The sequence below is a fragment of the Mustela lutreola genome, chromosome 9, assembly GCF_030435805.1.
Source record: "Mustela lutreola isolate mMusLut2 chromosome 9, mMusLut2.pri, whole genome shotgun sequence".
NCBI lineage: Eukaryota > Metazoa > Chordata > Mammalia > Carnivora > Mustelidae > Mustela > Mustela lutreola.
Window position 1 is genome coordinate 118065436 of NC_081298.1, and position 18299 is coordinate 118083734.

General features: G+C 34.9%; 1 long non-coding RNA gene across 1 annotated transcript in view; it reads right to left on the reverse strand.

Annotated features, from left to right (window-relative positions):
• Positions 1-17119, reverse strand: part of LOC131840538 (uncharacterized) — a 288807-nt gene extending 271688 nt beyond the window's left edge. Inside the window, exon 1 of the long non-coding RNA XR_009357392.1 lies at positions 17030-17119. This is a non-coding gene — a long non-coding RNA (uncharacterized LOC131840538). The remainder of the gene's footprint in view (positions 1-17029) is intronic.
• Between the last annotated feature and the right edge of the window lie 1180 nt (positions 17120-18299).

Below are 18299 nucleotides of genomic sequence, written 5' to 3' on the forward strand. Positions count from 1 at the left end.
ATACATTTTTAAGAATTCAGCATTAATACTTGATTTACGAGGTTTAACATTACTTTTTATTTCCAATCTTCAAAAAATATAAGGAACTAAGAATGATAAACACTGATCATCAAAAGGTGCCACCGCCCATCTTCTGATATCTAAGTTTTACTTCATTTTACTCATCCCTGAAATTAATCACTTTTGTTTTTCTTAAAATCAATGATAACTTAGATTTATCCCACAGAAATTAGTAATTTATTTTCTTGCCACTATTTTAGTTCACTTAATTCTGGATGATTATCCTTCTCTCTGCAGTGTATCCATTACGGCTTGTTTTCTTGAAAAGGTCTTTCCTTTGCTCTCAGTTCTCAGTGATGATTTGGGGCATGAAGAATTTGGGGATAGGAATTACTATTTCCTACTCTTTCAGTACTTTGTGGGTAAGTAGTCCATGGTCATCTTAATTTTTGTCATAATTTCTTTTTCTATGGTCACTTTAAAGATAATTGTTTTTGGTTTTCCGAATTTCCACTTGAAGTTTCCAGATGGTCGCTTTCCCAGGGTGCATATATACAAATTTTCTTCAATTACATATTGCAATCATCTGCCATTATCTTTGTAACTAATGCCTCACCTATTTCTGTTACATTCTGCAACTCCTATGACTTGCATTTTGGAATATCTCATTAGGAGATGCGTATTCTATGCATTTCCTAATCTCACCTCCACAGTCCTGTGCTGTATTCTGGATCCTTTCCTCAGATCTGTTTTTCCTATTCATTATCTCTTTAGCTATGTATAATCCAATGTTTTTGCCTGTTGGGTTTTAATTTCAATGAATTTTTTCATTTCTAGAAATTCATTTTGGTTTTAAATTTTTTGTTTCGCAGGTGCCTGGGTGGCACAGGGGGTTAAGCCTCTGCCTTCAGCTCAGGTCATGATCCAAAGGTCCTGGGATGGATCCCCACGTCAGGCTCTCTGCTCAGTGGGGAGCCTGCTTCCCTTCCTCTCTCTCTGCCTGCCTCTCTGCCTACTGGTGATCTCTCTGTCAAATAAATAAATAAAATCTTAAAAAAAAAAATGTTTCTTTTTTCATCCTGTGGTTCTTCCTATTGGTTATACTTTTTATTACAAATTCTCTACCCACAGACTATATGCTTTGTGTGATCTAGTTTGTGCAAGTTTCTTCAGAGAGGAGGCTTACACTAGCTCCTAATAACCATCCCAGTGTTTTCACCATATACTCTCAGTCTTTTAGTTCTGATTTAGGGATTAATCATTAGGGTAAACCTGGATACCGCATGTACGAAAGGCAAGGATTTACAGTTCCAATTTCTCGGAAGGCACTTCCTTCCTCCCACCTCCCCATAAACGCCTAACAAGATACAATTTTTCTTGCTATATTCATGGGCTGAGGAGTGAAAATCTGGCTTGGACAGATTTTTTTACATGGACAGAACAACTCTTCCAGACCTCCAATGTCATGAGATGCTGGCATTCTCATTCCTTGATTAGTTATATGAGATACATTAAAGTATAAGAGATAACAAGGTTCACTTATTTTATGGTATTAATTGACCATTACATGAACTTTATTCCTTGTAATATGAAAAACACTTTGCAAAATATAGGGTACTATATTTGTATGAGCTAGTTTGTTGAGCCTCATAAAACAAAACTTAAGAAAATCTTAATGATGTCCTTTCTGCTCCAGTAAAATACTTAGATGTTCAAATATTACTTGTATCCTATGTTTAAGATGCTTAAACATGCTTCAATTTAATTAATTCAATTAATTCTTCAATTTGGAAACTTAAATGACAGTGAAATTTAAAAAATTTCAAAAACTATTGACAAAAAATCTAATTATCATGGCCCAAAAGAGACCATTTATAAGGCTGCCACAGATACCCTGTCAGTCACTGACTTCATTAAGTTAGTAAAAGATATTTCTAGATCACGGGAATAAAAGGCACAGCATGTAGAATATAGTCAATGAGACTGTAATAGCGTTGTATGGTGACAGATGGTGGCTACTTTTGTGGTGAACCCAGCATCCCATGGAGAGGAACTGAATTCCTATGCTGTACACCTGAAACTAATGTAACACTGTGTGCCAACTATACTGAAATAATTTTTTTTAAATATTGATATCTTACTTTTTTTAAATAAAGAGTTTATTTATTTGACAGAGAGATTACAAGTAGGCAGAGAGGCAGGCAGAGAGAGGGGGAAGCGGACTCCCTGCTGAGCAGAGAGCCCAATGCAGAGCTTGATCCCAGGACCCTGAGACCATGACCTGTGCTGAAGGCAGAGGCTTAACCCACTGAGATGTCCTGATACCATACTCTTAATACTGATCATATTATAGAAGCAGATCAGATAATTTTAAAGAAACAAACAAACAAAACCTGAGTAATAGGTAACTTACTCTTATTGCCACCATAAAATGGAAGAAAAATTTAAAAATCTAATGGCTTGGGCGCCTGGGTGGCTCAGTGGGTTAAGCCACTGCCTTCGGCTCAGGTCATGATCTCAGGGTCCTGGGGTCGAGTCCCACATCGGGCTCTCTGCTCAGCAGGGGGCCTGCTTCCCTTCCTCTCTCTCTGCCTGCCTCTCTGCCTGCTTGTGATCTTTCTCTGTCAAATGAATAAATAAAATCTTTAAAATAAAAAAAAAATCTAATGGCTTTCTTCTAATATTCTTGATTCTAGTTTTTCTATTTTAATGTAACGATTATTCATGTAGTGAACTTTTATTTAGATGTATCTCCTTGTCTGTTCCATAAAAGTCATCATTTTTCAATGAAACATCAAGATTAGTTCACAATAAAGACTTAGGGAAATATTTTGTATGTTGACATCATGAAATGTGGTGTTGGAAACCTGAATTTAAGTTCTGATTCACTAAGCCTAGTTGTGACCTTGAGGTAAATTAATGAAGCACCTTCATTTGCCTCATTTACAGTAGAGGAGATCTAATTATCACTGAGTACCTAAGAAGTGCTGGCTGTGTGACAAGTGCTTTCAATACATGGACTTAATTAAATGTCACAACATCACTACTGAGTTTTATCCATACAGTGGCAGAGTCAAGATGAGAAACTAAGTGATATTATGTCAAAACAGCATGTTCACTGCTCAGTAACACAGTGACTGCAAAAATAGCATCAATAATTCCCATGTATCAATAGTTTAACTTGGGTGCAGAATCACTAATTTTCTAAGCTTTTATTTTCAATGTCAAAAACAATTAAAAAACATAGAGTTCTATTTTTTATAATATACATAAAATATAATGAGAAATTCAATAGCATAACCTTATATACAATGAGAATAGGTCTCACTAGATTTTACAGGTTTTTTGAAGTCAGATTTACCAAGGCCTAATGTAAATAAAGCAAAATCCACATGCTCTATGTACAGGCATATGGGCTAGAAGAAATATACACACAGTGGACACTTGAACAACATGGAGCTTAAGGGCACCAAACACTTGCACAGTCCAAAATCCATGTATAATTTCGGATTCCCCAAAAACCTAACTAATAGCACACCACTGACTGGAAGTCTTAACAAGAACAAACAGTTGATTAATACATTTTATATATTACATGAGTTACATATTCTTACAATAAAGCTAAAGAAAATGTTAATAAAATTGTAAGAGAAAAATATGTATTTAGAATACTGTACTTATAAAAAAAATTATGTATAAGTGTACCTATGCAGTTCAAACCCAACTATGTTCAAAGCCAACCATGGTTTTTTATAACACTGTCATTATCAAGATGAGGAGGTCTATCTCTTCCCAGCATTCTTTAACCCTTTCAGCAATTCCAGCGCTCTGTTATATGGAAGTGAGGAGAATGGACATCCCTGCTTTGTTCCTGATCTTACAGAAACACCTTTCAGCTTTCAATGTTGAGTATGATGGTAACTGTAGACTTTTCATATATGGCTTGTTCTCTATTGAGGTCAATTTATTCTATACCTAGTTGGTTGAGAATTTTTAATTATGAGACAATATTGAATTTCATGAAATGCTTTTTCTGCATCTACCAAAAATATCATGTGATTTTTATCCAAAACTGAGTCAAGAATAAATAGAAATTCTGAAGAGACCAAAAATGAGTAAAGAGATTGAATCAGTAATTTAAAATATTCCAACAAAGAAAAGTCACTAATTCTAGTATATAAAGAATATCAATGTTTCTCAACTTTTCAAAAAAACTGAACATGAGGTACCACTTCCAAACTCATTTTATGAGGCCAGCATTTCTTTGATATCAAAGTCAAAGACACTAGAAGAGAAGAAAACTACAGGCTAATAATATCCATGCTGAACCTAGATGCAAGATTTCTCAGCACTATAGACTAAATGGACCATACACAGATATATACAGAACATACAGTCCAACAGAATATACACTCTTTTCAAACACATGGAGCATTTTCTAGGATAGATCACAAGTTAGGCCACAAAAATAAATTCAAGATAGAAATTATATCAGCTATCTCTTCTGACCACAATGGTTTGAAACTAGTAATTAGTACCAGAAGAAAAACTGGAAAATATTCTATTATGGGGACATTAAACAACATACTCCTGAGGAACAGATCAAACATATCAAAAGGGAAATAAATATCTTGAGACAAATGAAAATGGAAACACAACATACCAAAACTTACAAAATACAACAAAGGCAAATCCAAGAAGAAAATTACAATGCACTGATCAAGAAAAAAGATCTTGGGTTAAATGGGTGATGGGTATTAAGGAGGACACTTGTGATGAGTACTAGGTAATGAATGTAAGTGATGGATCACTTAATTCCACTTAATAATTCCACTTAATACTGAAACTTAATATTGAAACTTAATATCCACTTAATATTGCACCGTATGTAGACTAACTGGAATTTAAATAAAACATGAAACCACCAAACCAAACAAAACAAAGCAAAACAAAACAAAACAAAACAAAAAACAGGATACCCCCCCACACACAGAGAAACCAGAAAAGAAAGAAAGAAGAATAATCTCGAACAATATAACTTTACACCTCAAGGGACTATGGAAAAAAAGAGGAGCAAATTAAGCCTAAAGATGGCAGAAGGAAGGAAATAATAAAAATTAAAAGTGGAAATACATGAAACAGAAAACAGAAAAAAAATAATAAAGATTAAAAGTAGTAAAGAGTTGGGTTTTCGAAAAGATATAAATGACAAATCTTTAGGTAGAGCAAATACCCAAAGATCTGGGACAGGACCCAAATGAATAAAATTATGAATGAAAGAGGAGACATCACAACTCCTACCATAGAAATGCAAAGGGTCATAAGACTATCATGAACAATTATATGGCAATAAAATGGATAACCTGAAACAATGAATAAATTCTTAGAAATGCACAACCCACCAAGAATGAACCAGGAAAAAAAAAATTCCCTAGAACACCAATAACAAGTAAGGAGCCCAAACTGGCAACCAAAGACTTCCCAAGTTAGGAAGGTTCCTGGATGGATGACTTCACTGGTAAATTCTGCCAAACACTGAAAGAATTAGTACCAATCCTTCTCAAACTCTTCCAAAAATTTGAAAAAAAGATAACACTCTCAAACATATTTTACAAGGCCAGTATTACCCTGATACCAAAGCCAGATAAGGACACTATAAGAAAACTGTTAGGCAGAAATCCCTGTTGAATGTGGATGAGAAATTCTCCACAAAATTCTACCAAACCAGATTCAGCACATCAAAGGGATAATACACTATGGCCAAAAGGGATTGGTTCCTGGAATGCAAAGATGGCTCACTGTACACAAAAAATTAATGTGATACACTATATTAATGGAAGATTCTAATTCTGTAGTCCAATGCATCATTCTCTTTTGGTGTCCTAACCAAAATCATTTTGCCTAATATAAGGTCATAAAAATTTTCTATCGCACTTCTTTTAGAAGATTAAGGTTTTAAGAGTTTATGCCTGGATTTATGAGTTAATTTTAGTATATGATGCAATGTAGCACTGAGATTTATTATTAATGGTCAAATTTTCCAGGACAAATTATTGAAAAGACTATCCTTTCTCCATTGTGTTGCCTTTTTATCTTCATTAAAAATCAGTTAACTGTATACTTGGTTCTATCTTTGGGCTTTCCATTCGAATCCATTGATCTGTGTATCTGCCCTTTTGCCAGCTCCTATATTTGTTGACATATTAGTCTGTAGTTCACATTTCATGTGATCTCATTGTTTGGTTTGCTGTCAAGGTAATTGTGCCTTATGAGTTCGAAACTGTTTGCTTTGCTTCTATTTACTGGAAATTTGTAATTTTTCTTTCCTTTTTTCTGATACCACTATATTGAGTGGCAGAAACTACTTCCACTAGACCAGAAAATCAAAGTGGTGAGAACACTTAAGATGTACTGTCTTTGCAAGTTTCAAGAATACAACACACTATAGGCACATTATAGTACATTATTTTCCTAGAACTTGATCATCTTGTAACCTGATTCTTTGTATCCCTTGACCAACATCTTCCCATATCCCTCTTTCCCTATGAGGTTATGTCAATTAGCCTGATTATGGCGATGAGTTCACAAGGCACACATATCATTAAAACACTAAGTTGTGTATCTTAAATACATACCTTTAACTGTCAATTATATTGTCAATAAAACTGGAAGTTAAAAAAAATCAAAGGGGGAGTTTTCATTGTAAAGTCAGGTGTTACTTCAAACATATACTTAATGTACACAGCAGCTTTGATTTAGAAAGCAGAGATTACTTAAATATGTCTGAACACAATTATTTCATAAGCTTGTTACTACACTAATAATTTCCAATTTTTCTTTGGAGAGAAAAATAAATGCAGTAGTTAATGAAGAACTAGATTTAAGTAGCACCAAGGATGCCCTTATACCGCTACAATTGGTGGTGGTGGTGGGGTACCTTCAGAGAATGTAGACAAACAAAAGATAAAAAGACTTAGAGTTTTTCTTCCTTAAAAAAAAAAAAAAATTATTTATTTGAGAGAGAGAGAGAGGTGAGGGGCAAAGGGAGATGCAAACTCCTGGCTGAGCAGAGCAGCTCATTCAGGGATTCAGGGATCAGGATCTGGGCCAAAGGCAATGCTTAACCTACTGAGCCATCCAGGTACCCCTGGAGTTCCTCTCCTTAGCCAAGAATGGATACTTAGAGCAAAAGGTATTGTGTATACCACAAGACTTCTTTTGAATTGAAACTATGGGGAAGTTCATTTTAATTTGGAGAGCTTGGCTAAAATTCTTACCAGCATATTATTATTTTACTTAGAACAGTCCCTCAATTAAGACAAATATCACATAATCATCTGTAGCACACTTCTAGGCATACCTTCTCAAAAAAATTTAATAGCAATCATTTTGTTAACATTTATTTATGGGTTAAATTAAAAGCACCAAGCATCAGGCTTCTCATTTAGTTAAGTATTGTATTTAAGCCTCTTTGCTACTCTCAGATTTATAGTCACACACTAGACTCCACTTCTTTTTTTTTTTTTTTAAGATTTAATTTATTTATCTGACAGAAAGAGATCATAAGTAGGTAGAGAGGCAGGCAGAGAGAGAGAGGAGGAAACAGGCTCCCCACTGAACAGAGAACCTGATGTGGGGCTCCATCTCAGGACCCTGGGATCATGACCTGAACCAAAGGCAGAGGCTTTAACCCACTGAGCCACCCAGGCGCCCTTAGATGCCCATTTCTTACAATAATCTTTTGGTGTAGGGAAAAGTAACATTTATATAACATTACATATGATAAAACATCTACATATAGAGAAATAAATATTCTGGCCAATATCAAATGACAAATAATTGATATTTTAAATATAATAGTAATTCAACTTAATGCATTGCATTTTCTGAATTCCAGGTGAATTCTGAAATATCAGGCAACGTATAAAGACATCAAGTGGAAAATAGAAAACATCTATAATTACAGAAAATAGCAGTTCAAAAGAATGATCTCCAAAGTGAGGAGTGTGAACCTGGGAGGGTGGAAAATACATCCCTTTGGGATGTAACAGTAAGAGTAGCTAGCATTTGTTTAGTTAGTATCCTGGTCACTAGATAATGTAATTCTTACAATCATCCTAAAGTATTAGTGCCTCCATCCAGACAAGGAAATTGAAGTACAATGGATAAAAATCAAGAAAATAAAATTTCTATGAATACTTATCAACAAAACATTTAGTTTTAACAATATTCAAAATTTATATTGATAGAACATATAATTTTTAACTAATGAACATTTATAATTTATGACTTTGTAAAATGTTTTCTGAAATGTGTGATCACAATTTTGGAGATTTCTGATAAATTATTTAGGAAAGCCTAGTTCCATTTAACCTAAGGGAAAAATACCTAATTTTCCTTACATCTAAAATTGCTATGTATATCCTAATAAAAGACTAAGTTTAAAACATTCTCATGAATGCTATTTTCACAAGGTTCAGTGGTAACTTAGGCAAAAATAAGAAGATATAAGAAGCTGGAAACAGTTTTATGGGCTTCAGGTCACAAACCAGCTCTAGGTTCAGTTTGGTTGTCTCTGTTTTGTTAAGGTTATTGCTACATTAGGATGCATTCATTACAGCTGCTCAAAGGAAAGGGTTTGGGGCAACTATTTGCTTTTCACAGGAGCTTCACCTTGTGCTATAATCAAAGTAGGATTGCTTCCTCCTCTCTGAGCAATCCATGTCAAAATATGCCCTCCCCTTCTTTCCCCAACATGTATTTATTAGGGGTCCACTGTGTGTCAGGTAATTTGTTTCCAGTTCTGTTGAGATATAATTGACAAAATTTCTAACTATGTGAGGTGATAGATATTACCATTTTGTGGTAAACATTTTACCACATGTGATTTATATCAAATTATGTTATACACCTTAAACCTACTCATGTTACAATGTCAATTCTATTCAATTAAGGTTGACTATTCCCACTGTGTCTGGCTTACTGTAGTAGTTAGAATGCTCTGGGTATTTCCAGATTTCTCCTCTCTGAGCACATTTCTCTATAATACATTAAGGATTTTCCCCATTACTGTTGAAATTCAAATATTCCTGAAGAAGGGTTAGATTTTGAAGAACGTCTCTTTCATTTAAGGGGAGTGGGAGAGAGAAGCTTCCAGTTATGGAATGAGTAAGTCATGGGACTAAAGGATATAGCATAGGGAATATTCAATGGTAATGTAATAATGTATGGTGACAGAGGTAGCTACACTTGTGATCACAGCATAATGCACAGAGTTCTCAAATCACTAGGTTGTATAACTGAAACCTACCGCTGTGTGTCAACTCTACTTCAACTTTTAAAGTGTTGCTTTATATTACATGTGTAGCTCCTGTTCTTAAAATTTCAAGAACATTAACCTACTTATTATAGCAGCCCTATTAGTGAAGATATTAGCTTTGCTTTACAGTAGAAGAAACTGAGTAAGTTTTTCTAGATCACAAAATTAGTAAGTGGTAGAGCTGAAATTAGATTCCAGACATTTGGTTTCAGACTGTGTTTATAGGAATGACCACATAATTTATCTTCCAAACTGGGACACTTTGAAGGAAAAAGCAATCCTCTGCCCAATGGATAGGGAGGCATAATGGTTCTAAATTGGGACTATTTGGATAAACAAGAATATATGGCCATCCTACCTAGGACCAGTAGAGCAGATAATATGAAAAAAGACATTTTCTCTCCCATTATATCTCTGGTGGGAATGCCATAGATTTCAGAGCCAAGTACAAAAGCAGTTCAATATTCCTTATTCCTTCTAAAAATTTAATGAAGTCCCTTACCAGAAAGTGAACATCTACATATATGCAAGCATATGCATTTGCAAACATTCATGCATAAAATTTCTGTTCTTCCAGGACTCTTCAAGTCCCTTCACTGTTCCTCAGAGGGGCTGTTGACATGATACACAGATTATAAATCCCTGATTTAGACAAAGTAATTCAGATTTAACAATATCACCTATTCATTTGCTAACTGCTAAATTATATCTAGAAATATCTGGCTTGTAGTTTGCACAACTTGTATTTTGGATTGAGCTTTTTCGTGAATTATAGTCAGTGAAAATATACAACTGATTTTTTTCCTTCAAAATGTGTATCATTTTGAGTCTGAAATGTGTATGGATAACAAAGAGATAAATTTAATAAAGAGGATACAGTCTCTATAATAATTATCCTAATAGTTGCTATTAAAAACCAATGCCTTTTAGACTTCCAAAGTTACCTTCAGTTTCTAGGAGTAAAATTTTTTTTGATATTACAAAAGATCCACAGTATTACCAAAAATTTATTTATTTATGGAAAAAATGACAGCCTACTAATTAACTGATTTGGAACAGATTACTAACTTGAGATACACTGTCGTATTTTACTGTCTTATTTATGAGTTACATTTGTACAGCCATTTTTAAAGTAATATAAATAGTACTTAAGTTGGTGGATAGGATGTTTGGAGACCTAAATAGTGATGAAGAATTATTAATACTGAATTGAAGATGATGTTTCAAATTCAATAAAGAATGCCAATGTCTATGTGGAAACTATGTGGAAAAATGGAGTAAGATGACTGGATCATATGCAGAAGCAGAACTCAGCTAAAATCAGAGCTTATGATAAAATGGACTTTCCATAATTCTACAACACTGATGGCAGTGGTCTTATTCAGGACCACCAACTATCCTTTCTGCTCTAGATGACAACGTGGTTTCTCTTACAAGTTCCGCTTAAGAGGGTCATAGATGTCCTTAAGTATTTTCTCTTTTTTCTTAAGATTTTATTTGAAAAAGAGAGAGAGGGAGGGAGAGATAGCGCATGTGCATGTGCGCACACATGAGAGCAGAGCAGGGGGAGGGGCAGGAGGAGAGGGAGAGGGAAAAGCGGACTCCCCATTGAGGAGTAAGCCCACAGAGGGTTCCATTCTAGGACCCTGAGGTCATGACTGGAGCTGAAGACAGATGCTTAACACCTTAACCAACAGAGCTACCCGGTGCCAGGCCCTAAACGTTTTCTATTAAGGGTACAGATACTTAGATTTTTGGTGACAATTCTTCATTAACAGGAGTTAGTTAAATGTTTCAAAGGACAATGGCACAGCTAGGAAGGTCTTATGTTGATGCTTTCACAGCATCTCTCCAATCTCCACCAAGAGGTACCGCTTCTGCTCCTGACAGATGTGGCTATTTCACTTCCAGTAGAAGTGTACAGCTTTAGTTTTAAATAGCTGGTTGCTTATGGTCTCTTCCTGTCAAGCAAGGTATTATAACTGGATAGTGTAATTGTTGGGTCGGTGGCTCTGGGAATGCAGGAGGAACAATAGAAATGATGGGGGGGGGCATCTTCCAGTCCCCCCCCCCCCCCTCAGCCCTTGACTCTCCTGCCAAAAGGATGTATGCCCAGGTCAGGTCTCTATAGGTAACCCCATACCTATGCAGGAAACAGAAGTATCAGGACCCCCCACCCCATACCCTCGGATCCCCAAATACCCTACCATATATAGATGTGAGTCCATGTCCTGCCTTGGCCAGATAAAAGACACCCCTCCCCCACTCCCTCCCAGTGTTACTTCCTGAACTCTGCTTTCCAGAGACCTGGAACCTCGCCCTCGCCAGAGGGCAACTTTCCTCCTCCTGGTGCGACTTTTCCTGGCTCCCCTTCTCCTGAGCCCTGAAACTTCGCCAGAGAGTGCCTTTAATAAATCTTGCCTTGTGCCCACCTCACCCGGCGTAGTATTTATCTTGCCTATAAAACCTTACAGTAATAGTGAAATAGAGAAATACAGTAATAGTGAAAATAGGTATCCTCTATTTCTTTATTTTAAAGAAATATTTTATTTAATATATAATATATATTATGTATATATATTATGTATATAATATATAATCACATATTATATATAATAATATAAATATTTATTTAATAGAGGATATCCTCTATTTCTTTAAAAATCTCAGTGATCAAATTCTGAAATAGATAAATCCTTTCAAAAACTGTTTTCAGCAAAAGAAAAAATGTTTTAATTAACCTTAATGCTATTACAGTTCTTAAATAATTTATGTATGCTACACAGGTCTTTGAAGCTTCCTATGCTCTAGTGCATTTGAGGATTTAAAAAAAAAATAGTATATATACAATCTGGATTAAATTTTAGCAATTCTAATTTAGGAGAATTGAACTGCTCACTTTTAAGATAACAAACTACTTCTACTACTACTAGAAATGTTTGAGAGCAATTATAATTCATATTTCCTTATTTATACTATTAATTATCACTATAAAATAATGAAACTGCCTTAAAAATATATCAGAGCTTGAACATTTCCAAATGTGCTGGTCCATATCACACAGTGACCTTGGAACCGTGTTGTCATTGCAGAAAAATTTCAGAAGTGCTCTTGAAGACTGCTGCTTCCTTTTCAGGCCTGTAATAATAGCAGGTCTTTACCATCAAAGGATGAATTTAAATTTTGAAAATTGTCAAAAATCATTTAGAGCTAATTGTGCTCAATGAAAATTGTGATCAAGCAAAGCAAAATTATAGTATTGTTTAGAGAAGAGTTTTAAAGATAGCACACCATGAACCCTAGCAGTTTGGTGGTAAACATGCCAATCAATTAGACTTCAAACAGGACCAGGACTAAAAGCTCAAGGCAGGATGAAAACTAATGGATCTCAACTCCAGCAGCAGTTAGAATAAGTTGAGTAGTATTTAAATAAATTTGAATAAAGTTGATTCAGAGTGGTTACCTTTGGGAAGTTTTGTTTGTTGCTAGGTAATACTGATATTAGGTATGAAATGGTAAGAGTTAAGTCTCTAGCTGCATGGAGATGTGAGAGCACAGCAGTCAATGACTACATGGTTCAAGTTCAGGTACAAAGTGGCCCCCTGATGCCATCCTCCTTGCTCTCCCTCTTTCTAGAGGATGCCTAAGCAAACATTAACATTTCATGACTTAGTCCTTAATTTGTTGACCTGTTTAAGAAACAATGTATCCGGGCGCCTGGGTGGCTCAGTGGTTGGGCCGCTGCCTTCGGCTCGGGTCATGATCTCAGGGTCCTGGGATCGAGTCCCGCGTCGGGCTCTCTGCTCAGCAGGGAGCCTGCTTCCTCCTCTCTATCTCTCTCTGCCTGCCTCTCTGCCTACTTGTGGTTTCTCTCTGTCAAATAAATGAATGAAATCTTAAAAAAAAAAAAAAAGAAAGAAAAAAGAAAAAAGAAACAATGTATCCATGGGGATGGGACATGCCACTTTCATCTACTGTTAGAGTACATATTCACACACTCACACACAACACACACACACCTCAACAAGCTATGTGAATCAAGAATCGGAGAAGTGTCTTTGCTGGAAGAACATTGACGGAGGACCAATTAAAACAAGAATCCGAGAAGAAACTGATAGGAAATTTAACACCATCAAAGGAAGGAAAGTGATATAGGAAGTTACGGACTTCCACAACAAATGGGCTTCAAAATTCAAATTTTAGGCTGTATAACTTACTAATTTTAAAAATATTTCTTTAGGATTTTGAAATACAATCAACATTAGAGAAGGTTCAATAAATTTTCATAGTCTTAAGGTGATAGGCATATACATTTTATTTCTTTGCCAATTCAGTTTATTCTCTATGTATCTTTTTAGATATTTCTTAATTTTTTTCCCTTTTTATTTAAATTTTCTCTTGCAAAAGTGAAAATTTACTTTTACTTTACTATTCTATAGCTCTGTATTTTATTTTCACAACTAAGGTGTTTTAAAAGTTATAGGCCTGATATATTTAGCCATTTAATTTACAAGAACATTATTAATTACCCAGGTCTCTAATTATGATTTGTGACATTTTCTAAGTTTCTACCTTAGAGGAAAATAGAAATGTCACCCTTTATACCATTCCTGCCATCCCTGGTCTTCTATATAGAGGAATTATCTTATGTTTACTTGGGATCACAAGTAAAAAATATTTTAAGGTCACTTCCACTTCTCTCCATACCTGAAAATAGCTAGTATCAAACTTGCCCTCACTATACACAGTCCATTATCTAGAAGAATTTTATGTAGCCATTGTTCTCAATGACTTTGATAATATACTTTGTGTAGAACCTATTTTAATGTTTAAAAGAAAAATCTTCCACTTCAATGAGATTTAGGCGTCCTTTTCTTTCAAACTTTTGAATGTTAAAGAACTTGTAAATGCATCTTTTCTTTGGACCATGTCTTCCTTTCCAGTTCCATCTTAATGGCCTGAAGACTATTGGTATCCATATGGTTATGGTTATTCTCAACTCTGTGGACGTGTAATAGGGTTTTGGTCATTGATTGCAAAGGGAAATTGCCTAAGTACAAAATCAGAACATTATGTCCAGAATCTTTAGTCATTAGTTTACTACTCTTTTTAATATTTTAGCTTTCATACAGGATTTACTGTTTGAAAATAGTCTGAATACCATCATACCTGACACGCTCAAGAAAAGTAAGCTCAAATGCTATTTATCTCATTTAACTTATTTTTCTCATTTAAATGGGAAAAAATTGTTAACATTAAAAGCCATTTTTCACTATTTTCAGTTCTACTCAAAATGGAAAAAATCCCATCAAAATGATGTATACAGGTTTCCCTTTGAGCTTTTAAGTATCTATTATAAAGAACATTTCAAGGCGAAACTATAATGTCAAAGAGTATGAGTTTTAGTAGACTAAAAGTCTTAAATTTACATGTTTTTATATCACTATATACACCTGAGGTCTGACATGCACTATATACACTCATCTTGAGCATTCTGGAATGTGGAGTAATCTATCACCTAGAACCTCTACATTTAAGACAGGAGAAAACTTGAATATGCAAATACAGTTCATGTGAAACACTGATGTAATTTTCTCAAAGTTACCCAAAAAATGACTTTTAGTATATTCTTAGAATGAAGTTCATTTTATTTACTGTTAATTCTTAAAAATATTTTATTATCTCTCAAATAATCAGACACTCTGATTAAGCACCTAACATTATTAATGCTTACAAGACAATATTCCATATTTTCTATAGTCCTCTCATTGTATTATTACGAGCTTCTACACTTACGTAGGGATATTATAATTTGTAACTAGTGATTATATATACATACATATGTACATATATACATGTAGGAACAAATGTTTTTGCTCTTTTTAGCTTTTTTTTTTTAAAGATTTTATTTATTTATTTGACAGACAGAGATCACAAGTAGGCAGAGAGGCAGGCAGAGAGAGAGGAAGAGTAGCAGGCTCCCCGCTGAGCAGAGAGCCCGATGTGGGACTCGATCCCAGGACTCCGGGATCATGACCTGAGCTGAAAGCAGAGGCTTTAACCCGCTGAGCCACCCAGGCACCCCTGCTCTTTTTAGCTTAAACAACTTTATCTTTATGTATGTATATATGCATGTGTATGTATGTAAATGTACTTGTGTGTACATACAATATCTACACAATGATGACACATAGGGCATATTTTCAGTATGCCTCTAGAATTGAGTGCATTTTAGTAAAACATGCATTTCATTATTATATATATGCAAATATATATATGTACATATATATGCAATTAATTGGCAAGAAATATTTAACAAACCAGAATACGCTATAATACTTTGATTTTTATAGAACTGTGTATTTATAGTCTTTCTCCATATTTTCTATCATTTAACCATGCCTTGATATTTTGTAAAACAAAGTAGATGTAATGTGCATTTCCAATTACTGATGCAGTTATTTCTGTGCTTTAGTATTCTTTTGGAAAGAGAAGTGGCACTCTGGGAAGCCACAGGACATATGTCAGGTAACAAAGAGATCATTTAGTAATTTGAAGCATTTGTTTTTCTACTCTATGTCATTATCTATCTTATCCTATCCTATGAACCAAGAAACAATATAAGAGATACAAAATTAGCGATCTTTTATACTCTCTCCTAAATTCCACATCCACTTCAAACACAGGAGGATCCTGAGGACTTACAAACACATCTTACGGGAGTGTATCAACTGCACTATGATCACTCCTGAGGCATAGGAATTATAACAGGATTTGCCACATCCCTATCCTAATCCAGTATTCTATAGGTAATTCTAATACAATGCTTAAGAATACCATGAAATAACTAGTACTATCTGCATTCCTGAAAAACTGGACCAGCAACCCATCATGATGGTTCTGAGATGCCTTGAGAATATGATGGAAGCTATCTATCTTCCCTTCAGAAATATATTACAAACAAAAAGTTGCATAGCGACAGCAATTTAAAGATGCCTTGAGGTTCTTATAATAATGGGAGCATCTTTATGCCCACTGAGCTTTCAGGACATGCGGTGGATTTACCAGCTGAACTGTATCCAGTCAAGTCATGCCTCCGAAAATGTTTCTCTTAGAAACTTTTATCTTATCTTAAGCCAGAATTAAACTGTATCTTTTGATGGCTTTCGCTCTCTTTTCCCAACCACACTTGAACTGGAGGGGGACCCTGCCCCAGCAGCAGACATTCACATACCAATGTTTTAAGAGAATTAAAACTCACTACCTAAAATAGTGAAGATAAAGGTGGGAACAAAAGAATAGAAAACTTTATTTTTTAACATATCTGGTGAGAATTTGAAGTTTTACTTCTAGGGAAAAGTTTTATTTGTGGGATAGCCATTTTTATACTAAAATGCAAAGGCAGATTGCGTAAGAGACCCCAGCAGAGAAAAGGGGATGGAAATTCTGCATGTATACTTCTGGAGAGAGATTGACAACTATTTACTTTGCTTGTGTGTTTTAGGTTTCATTGAGGAATACATAATACAGGAGAGGAGAAAGGATGTAGATTTTGAAGAATGCTCATGAAGTAAAACTTCTTTTAAGTACTCCTAAATTAAGATACTGATTATCACCTTATTAAAATTCTCCAGAGAAACAAAACAGTATATATATGTGAATTTGTGTGTGTGCATATATATGAAGGAAGATTATACAAAATTGGCTTACACGATTACGGAGACTGATCTGCAGTGGGCAGGCTGGGCATCCAGGGAGCTGATGGGAGAGCTCCAGTCTTTAGATGGGCAGGCTTGAAATCTACGAAGAGAAAATGCTTCAACTTGAGACTGAAGAGGGAAAAATAAAATCAGATCAAAAGCATTCAGGCACCAGGGGTTTCCTCACTTCCCGGAGAACAATCTGCTCCATTCAGTCCACCAATTCAAATGTTAATCTCATCCTGAAATATCTTCACAGGCACACCCAGAATATTTAACCAACTATCTGGGTACCCCTGGTCCCTGCCAACTGACACATGACATTATGTACTCTCTGTAACTTAGTCTTCCTGTGCATTCCTTGGTGATCCTTCTCTGCCTAATCTGAGAGAAACATCACCATCAGATTTTTAAACATAATTTTGCCTGTTCCCTAACTTTACTAAATGTATTCTTCTCTAAGTTTATTTTGCCCATATTTGCTGGTTTTATACATATTGATTCTTGAAGCTATAGTCAATTTTCATTGCTGTGCAGTATTCTAACATATGACCTTTCACTAAGAATTCTACTGTTGCTACACATTTGAAAACTCTCAGCTTGGGATGCTTATGAATAAATCTGCTATCATCATCCATTTACCTTCTGATATCCATGCATTTAACTGATGGATTCAGTGGATCTAGGTTCTATGAAACCTCAGCTTGCATACATGATGTCCGTATAAGTTGTTTCCTGGGATATTTTGTTAAAATGATCCCTTTGTCTAGCACTGTACAAGACTGCCCTATTTTAATCACAGTATGTACCGTAAATACTAAGAGCTGAAAGTATGAATATTTCAGTTGTGTTCTTCTCCTCAAAGATTATTTTGGCTGTTCTTGATCCTTTAAATGTTCATATACATTATAGAAGAGTTTTAATAATCTTGTTGGGATTTTGATTGAGGTTTCATTGAATCCACAGGTGTGTTTGGATACAATTGATGTTTATAGCACTAATGCATCCAAACCATAAAAACAATCCATCTGTCCATTTTTTTAGTATTTATCAAAAATTTTTTGGCAGATTTTCGTCTTAGGTTTATTTCTCGATACCACATTATTTTGATGATTATATATTTTATTTTTTTTTTCTTCTTGATGGTTAATATCCAGGAATCAATAATTTCTATATACTTATTTTTAAGGAATATATCAGAATAATAAAGTGTCAAATTTATGTGTTGATTTTTAGGATTTGCTACTTATTACTATCTCACTGACTGCACATAACAAAGA